We start from the raw sequence: 8,651 nt of genomic DNA, 5'->3' as shown, positions 1-8,651 counted from the left end.
AATTCACCAGTACATGTTTTTATTTCGCCTATGTAGGATGATGAGCGCGTATTTGACTATTTCATTGTTAAGGTTTATCGAAAAAGTTTTGAATCTTTAAAGGAAAAGTCATACACCTAATTGGATATTAGGAAATCATAAGGGCAACTTAGGAACTTATCAAATTTAGTTTTTTCCTTCATTACTCCATTAATTGTCGATAAACCATAGATTGAGTAAAGAGGTGAGGGTACGAACACGATCATAAAGGACCATAGTCGTCCATTGTTTGCATTTATTAAATATCTTTAATACCCCGAATTTTTCAGAGCTTATTTTATTATTTATTAAGGTTTAATATTATTTCCACTTAAATTTTATTTTTATGATGATGTAATTTTATTTAATAATTATGTTTAGTAAGGGGATTCCAGGGATGCCACCAGAGAGAGAAGTTGATTTCAAAATCGACGTAGTTCCTGGAACAGGCCCTATTTCTAAAGTACCATATCAAATGGCCCCAGCGGAAACAAGAGAATTGAAAGTGCAATTAGAAGAACTCTTGGAGAAAGGATATATAAGACTAAGTGTCTCACCCTGGGGAGCACCAGTGTTGTTCGTTAGGAAGAAGGATGGGTCTCTAAGATTATGCATTGATTATAAGGAGTTGAACAACGTCACTGTCAAGAACAGATACCCACTTCCTAGTTTTGAGGATTTATTCGATCAGTTAAAAGGTGTTGTAGTATTCTCCAAAATCGACTTGCGTTCTGGATATCATCAGTTAAGAATCGCGAATGAGGATATACCCAAAACAGCCTTCCGAACAAGGTATGGCCATTATGAGTTCACAGTTATGCCATTTGGACTCACTAATGCGCATGCTGCATTCATGGACCTCATGAATAGGACTTTCAAGCAGTACTTAGATAAGTGCGTGGTCATATTCATCGATGACATTCTGGTCTTCTCAAGAGATAAGGAAGAACATGCGGCCCATTTGAGGATAGTTTTGGAGATCCTTCGCCAAGAGAAATTGTATGCCAAATTCTCAAAGTGTGAATTTTGGTTAGAGAAGGTTGCATTTTTAGGCCATGTGATTTCAAAGGACGGAGTTGTACTTGACCCCTCAAAGATACAAGCAGTGACCGATTGGGCTAGACCCACAAGTGTTACGGAAATTAGAAGTTTCTTGGGTCTTGCAGGGTACTATAAGAGATTTGTTAGAGATTTCTCTAAGGTTGCTCAACCTCTAACCAACCTGATGAAGAAAACCACTAAATTTCATTGGGACGACCAATGTGAGTCAGCATTTCAAGAATTGAAGAAACGACTTACAACAGCACTGGTGTTGACCTTACCCTGTGGAACAGAAGGCTTCGAGGTGTACAGTGATGCCTCAAAGCATGGGTTAGGGTGTGTGCTAATGCAACATGGAAAAGTCGTAGCGTACGCATCCAGGCAACTGAAACCTTATGAACAAAATTACCCTACTCATGATTTGGAGTTAGGAGCAATTGTTTGCACTCAAAATATGGAGACATTATTTGTATGGAGTCAGGTGCACAATGTACACAGACCATAAGAGTTTAAAATATCTCTACACTCAGGAGGAGTTGAACATGAGACAAAGGCGTTGGCTTGAACTCATCAATGATTATGATTTCGACATTGTCTACCGCGAAGGCAAAGCAAACAAAGTCGCAGATGCTCTAAGCAGGAAGAGTAGTCATACATTGAATGTATTGATCTTAGCCGACGAGTTATGCAAGGACTTTCATAAGTTAAACTTAGAAGTGGTTGAACATGGTTATGTAGAAGCTAGATTAAATGCAGTCACTGTTGAGCCTAATCTCTTCGAAGAAATTCAAGCAAAGCAGAGCACAGATGATTGGTTGATTAAGTTGAGAAAGATGAAAGAGGAGGGTTAAGCACCTGAATTTGAGGTAGATGCTAAAGGAATAGCAAAGTACAAGGGAAGATGGTGTGTGCCTAATGATGAAACCCTAAAGGACAAGATCTTGAAAGAGGCTCATAATTCCCATTACTCTATACACCCTGGCGGAGACAAACTTTATAAAGACCTCAAACAACACTTTTGGTGGCCCAGAATGAAGCGAGAACTAGCGGAATTCGTAGCCAAATGCTTAACTTGCCAAAAGGTTAAGATCCAGCACATGAAACCTGGTGGAAAGCTACAACCTTTATCGGTTCCAGGATGGAAATGGGAATCGATCTCTATGGACTTTGTTATGGGATTGCCAAACACTAAGTCAGGAAAGAATGCCATTTGGGTTATAGTAGATCCTTTGACAAAAACAGCGCGATTTGTGGCAATGAAGGACACATGGTCAATGCAACAACTAGCAGATGCTTATTTCAAGGAGGTAGTAAGATTGCATGGTGTACCCAAGGATATTGTTTTTGATAGGGATTCTCGATTCTTATCCAAATTCTGGCAAAACCTTCAAGAAGCTGTGGGAACTATACTCAAGTTTAGTACAACATTTCATCCAGCTACTGATGGACAAATGGAAAGAACTATTCAGACACTCGAAGACATGTTACTGGCATGTGTGATGGACTTTGGAGGATCATGGGATGAACAATTAATGTATATAGAATTCTCATATAATAATAGTTATCACTCAAGTATAAAGATGGCACCTCATGAAGCTTTGTAAGGACAAAAATGCAGAAGCCCTATATGCTGGAGTGATGTGAATGAGTCATTGAATTTTGGGTCCGACATGATTGAACAAACCAGCAAAAAGGTGAAACTCATTCAAGAACACATGAAAGCAGCTCAAGATCGCCAAAAATCGTACGCAGATAAAAAAAGGCAAGACTTAGAGTTCGAAATTGGAGAAAGAGCCTTACTCAAGGTCTCCCCAACTAAAGGTAGTGTAATGCGATTTGGGAGAAAAGGGAAGCTAAGCCCTCGATATATTGGCCCTTATGAAGTTTTGGAGCGAATCGGAGAGGTGGCCTATAGGTTAGCATTACCTACGGAATTAGCTAATGTCCATAATGTTTTCCATGTGTCTCAACTTCATAGATATGTTCACGACCCAAACCATATCCTCCAACCAGAAACTGTCGCATTAAATCAAAACCTTACCTTGAGAACCGACCCATTAAGATCTTAGATACCAAAACGCGAAATACTCAACGCAAAGTGGTGAGGTTAGTTAAGGTATTATGGTCGAATCAAAGAACCGAGGAAGCCACTTGGGAAACTGAGGATGTCATGAAAACCCGATATCCGGAACTTTTTCCTCAGGTATAATAGAGTTTCGAGGACGAAACTTCTTAAATGAGGGGAAGGATGTGATACTAACTTTTCTTTCTTCTAGGTTAAAGAGTCTTAGCGATTTAAGTTCGAGGACGAACTTTGCTTTTAGGAGGAGTGAATGTAATATCCCGAAATTCTTAAAACTCCTAAATAATTATTTTCTCCAAATTACAAAATTCATGATTTTATTATTATTTCAAAAATACATTTATTACCATTATATACTTGAATTATTTTATTTGGAAATCTGAATTTCGAAAATAATAATAATATTAAAAAAAAAATTCTGTTTTGAAGCAAATATCTCACGCAGATTTTAGAATTTCGTCAGTTTTATCAAGCAAATCTGTCAAATTGATTTCTCAATCAATTATCACCCAAAATTTCCTCTCAATCAATTCTAACCTTCCTCCTTTGTTTCAATCAAATCTTTCCTTCCTTCTTTAATTATTCCTCTCTCCCTCTTCTAAGACTATAAATACCGGACTTCTACACCTCATTCAAACACAATTTTTTCGCTTCAAAAATTCAGTAGGTGAGAAACCCTTTTTTTTGAAACACTATGTTCTGTTAAACAAAATCAGATAAGAAGAAAAAAAAAGGGGGAGGGGTCGTGTACCGCTGCGGGATGGCCGGTCGACCACTTCCTGCCTTCTCTCTTTCTTCATCTTTACCTTCTTCTTCTTTCTTCTTTCTCTCTCCTCATTTGAAGATTATTTTGTTGTACTCCGATTATATACAATTTGTTATTCCACGAATACTTCTTCTATTATCTCATACTTTTGTTTTTAATAGATTCATCTAATATATATGAACAGGAAAAAAGCTTATAGATTACACGATAACAATAATTCGTAGTCCATACCAATTTGGGCAACAAAATAGGGTTCACACATTGTCATTTCAATTTAACGCGCGATTGAAAAATATGTACAACAATTCGTAGCCTAAAGTATTTTGGGCAACAAAACTGGTGTTGCCCAAGACATTATGTAGGTAAGACTACAATCTATAATGTGCGACAAAAAACAGTAATTGTTGCACAAAATTAAGTAGTATGGGCAACGATTTAAGAAACTCGTTGCCCAATTGTCTCCATAAATGTGCAACGGATAAGAGGCTCGTAGCACAAAAGACCATTATGGGCAACGAATGTAACTTGACGCCCAAGATGTGGTTTGTGCGACGATCATAATTTTCGACGCACAAAATACAATGGGCTTCGAACCTAAGACGACGAAATTGGCGCGAAAAAATCTCGTTGCCCAAACCTTTGTGCAACGAAATAGTCCCATTGGGCGACGACTATTTTCGTCGCCCAAGACCTATTTTCTTGTAGTGGAGTTGTTAAATAAATCAAAACTAAATGAAATTATTATTTTAATAAACATAGTTATCAAATAAAATCGCATTACCATAAAATAAATTTTGAGTGGAAATTATATTAAACCTTAATTAATAATAAAATAACTTCTGAAAATTCGGGTATTACATCTGCTCCTCCTTAAAAACAAAGTTCGTCCTCGAACTTTAAAGTTAGATGTTTAATATTAACGAAACATTAGCTTTGCGCTTTGTTAGTATTACATTCGGTCCCCCTTAAGGAGTTTCGTCCCTGAAACTCGATAATCGTACCTCAGAAAAGAATTCAGGATAACGCTTTCTCATGTCGTCTTCTGTTTCCCACGTTGCTTCCTCGGTTTGATGATTAGACCATAAAACCTTGACTAACTTTATTGCCTGGTTTCGGGTGTTTCTCGTTTTGGAATCAAGGATTCTAACAGGACGTTCTTCAAAAGTAAGGGTCTTATCTAGTTCATTGGTTTCAGGTTGAATAACATGGGAGGGGTCAGAGATGTATTTACGAAGTTGAGACACATGAAATATATTATGAACCTTGGCTAATTATGTAGGTAAGGCTAACCTATAAGCCACTTGTCCAATTTTTTCCAATACCTCATAGGGTCCAATATAACGAGGACTTAGCTTTCCTTTCCTACCGAACCTCATTACTCCTTGGTTGGTGAAACTTTCAGCAACACTTTCTCTCCAACTACAAATTCCGAATCTCGTCTCCTTTGATCGGCATACGATTTTTGTCGATCTTGAGCTGCTTTCATACGCTCTTGAATCAACTTCACCTTGTTGGTAGTCTTTTCTATCATTTATGGTCCTAGATTCAACGATTCGTTCACATCATTCCAACGTATAGGACTCCTACGTTTTCGTCCATAAAAGGCCTCATAAGGTGCCATTCCTATGCTCGAGTGATAACTGTTGTTGTACGAAAACTCAATGTACATCAAATGATCATCCCAATATCCTCCGAAATCCATCACGCATGCTCTCAACATATCCTCCAAGGTCTGAATGGTTCTCTCTGTTTGACCATCTGTTGCTGGGTGGAAAGTTATGCTGAATTTCAATAGTGTACCCACGGTTGTTTGAAGCTGTTTCCAGAACTTAGATTAGAATCTCGAGTCCCTATCCGAAACGATGTCCTTCGGAACATCATGTAGCCTAACAACCTCATTAAAGTAAGCATCAGCCAATTGTTTTAACGATCAAGTATCCTTCATTGCTACGAATCTTGCCGTCTTGGTCAAACGATCCACTATTACCCATATTGCATTCTTTCCTGACCTCGTATTCGGTAATCCCATGATGAAATCCATAGAGATAGATTCCCATTTCCATCCTGGCAATTCTAACGGTAGCAATTTTCCTCCAGGCATTATATGTTTTATTTTCACCCTCTGGCAGGTTAAACATTTGGCCACGAAGTCGGCTACTTCTTGCTTCATTCTAGGCCACCAAAAGTGCTTCTTCAAATCCTTATAAAGCTTACCTCCTCCTGGATGTATAGAATACGACAAACTATGGGCTTCCCTTAGGATTCTCGTCGTGAGTTCCTTGTCTTGTCGTACACACAATCTTCGTTTATACTTTGCAACGCCATTGTCATCGATCTCGAACTCTGGTGCTTAACCACTTTTTTCATCTCTTAACTTACTCAACTACTTATCTGCAGTTTGTTTCCTGAATCTCCTCGAATATATCCGGTCCAACAGTAAGAGCATTCAATTGAGCTTTCACATAACCGGGTTCTACTATTTCCAAATTCAATCTCTTGATCTCCTCACACAGATCATTTGCCAGAATCAAAATATTTGACGAATGAGCACTCTTTTTACTCAACGCGTCAGCTACTTTGTTCGCTTTTCCTTCTTGATACACTATCTTCAAATCATAATCGTTTATAAGCTCTAGCCAGTGTCTTTGTCTCATATTCAACTCCTTTTGCGTATACAGATACTTCAAACTCTTATGATTTGTATAGACTTTACACTGCACTCCATACAGGTAATGTCTCCATATTTCAATGCAAACATGATTGCTCCTAACTCCAAGTCATGAGTAGGGTGATTTTGCTCATGCGGTTTGAGTTGTCTCGACGCATAGGCCACTACTTTGCCATGTTGCATCAAAACACACCCAAAACCTTTCTTCGAGGCATCACTATAAACTTCAAATCCTTCTACTCCAGAGGGTAATGTCAATACCGGGGCTGTTTTAAGTCTTTTCTTCAACTCTTGAAATGCTTCCTCACACTTATCATCCCAATGAAATTTTGTTGTTTTCTTCATTAGGTTAGTGAGAGGATGGGCCGTTCTCGAAAAATCTTTCATAAATCTTCAGTAATATCCAGCTAAACCTAAGAAACTCCTTTACTCGGTATAGTTCTTAGGTTGAGCCAATCGGTCACTGCTTGAATCTTCGATGGTCTAGAAACACCTTCTTTTGATATCACATGACCCAAAAATGATACTTTTTCCAACCAAAATTCACACTTTGAGAACTTGGCATACAATTGCTTTTCTCGAAGAATCTCCAATACTTTCCTCAATTGATCCTCATGATCTCCTTTATCCTTCGAGTAGATTAGTATATCATCGATGAATACTATCACAAACTTATCCAAGTATGGCGGGAAAGTTCTGTTCATGAGGTCCATGAAAGCTGCTGGGGCATTAGTGAGTCCAAAAGGCATAACTGTGAACTCATAATGGCCATATCTCGTACGAAAGGCTGTTTTCGAAATGTCCTCTTCAGCAATTTGCAATTGGTGACAACCCAATCTCAAATCGATCCTTGAAAACACTGCACCTTGAAGTTGATCGAACAAATCCTCGATTCTCGGGAGCGGGTATTTATTCGTCACCTTGGCATTATTCAACTCCTTATAATCGATGCACAATCTCAAGGATCCATCTTTCTTCTGGACAAACAATACCGGGGATCCCCAAGGCAAAACACTAGGTCGAATGTACCCTTTTTCCAACAATTCCTCCAACTGTACCTTCAATTCTTGCATTTCTGCAGGCGCTATTCAATACGAAGCCTTAGAGATAGGTCCTGTTCTCGGGGCTAAGTCGATCTTGAAGTTCACATCTCTGACTGGTGGCATTACAGGTAACTCTTCAAGAAATACATCTGGAAACTCCTTTACTGCCAGAATTTGAGTCAACTCCGCGTTTTCTATGCTTACATCCCTTACTTGGCATAGGTAGACTGGGTAACCTTTTCTAAGATAGGTTTGAAGGTTCAGGGTAAAGATTATTTTGATGTCAGGTTGGAAGATTATTCCTTTATAAGATACCCTATTTCCCTTTGGTCCTCTAAGAGATATTTTCTGGTTATGACACTCGATTTTGGCCTTATACTTAGCTAACCAATCCATTCCCAAGATAACGTCAAAGTCTTTTAGGTCAAAAAGGATAAGATCGGCCGGTAATTCCGTACCAACTATGACTACAGGGATACTTTGGAAAAGAGATTTACAAGAAACAGTTTCACCTGTGGGCATGGCTATATTGGCTCGACAAGATTAAGTAGACTCGAGGGGATACTTTTTAACAAAAGTGCTAGAAATAAAAGAATGAGACGCTTCTGAATCAAAGAGTACATAAGCAGGATTTGAGTTAACGAGAAAAGTACCAGTCACAACGTTAGCATCAGTGTCAGCTTCAATTCGACTCATGACATTGATTCTTCCATTGGTGTACCCTCCATTGCCATTCTTTCCATAGTTTCCATTTCCACTTCCAAAAGAACGGTTGTTTTGGTTTCCGTTCTGTGCAGCATTTCCTCCACTAGGACGGTTTCTATTGAAGTTTTGAATTCTGTTTCCACCTCCATTGTTTATATTGTTACCATTGTTCGCACTTGGTCCATTTTGAGCTTGCTTCTTGGGACCGTTGAACGATTTGTGACCTACTTCTCCACACGCGAAACATTTTATCCGTTCACCTTGACAAGTGAATCCTGGATGGTTCTTGGTACATTTCTTGCAAACAAAGTTCCTTTGGATCCTATT

This window comes from Beta vulgaris, chromosome 6 (genome assembly GCF_026745355.1).
Source record: "Beta vulgaris subsp. vulgaris cultivar EL10 chromosome 6, EL10.2, whole genome shotgun sequence".
Taxonomy (NCBI): Eukaryota; Viridiplantae; Streptophyta; class Magnoliopsida; order Caryophyllales; family Amaranthaceae; genus Beta; species Beta vulgaris.
The sequence above is the reverse complement of the archived record's forward strand: the minus strand, read 5'-3'. Positions refer to the sequence as shown.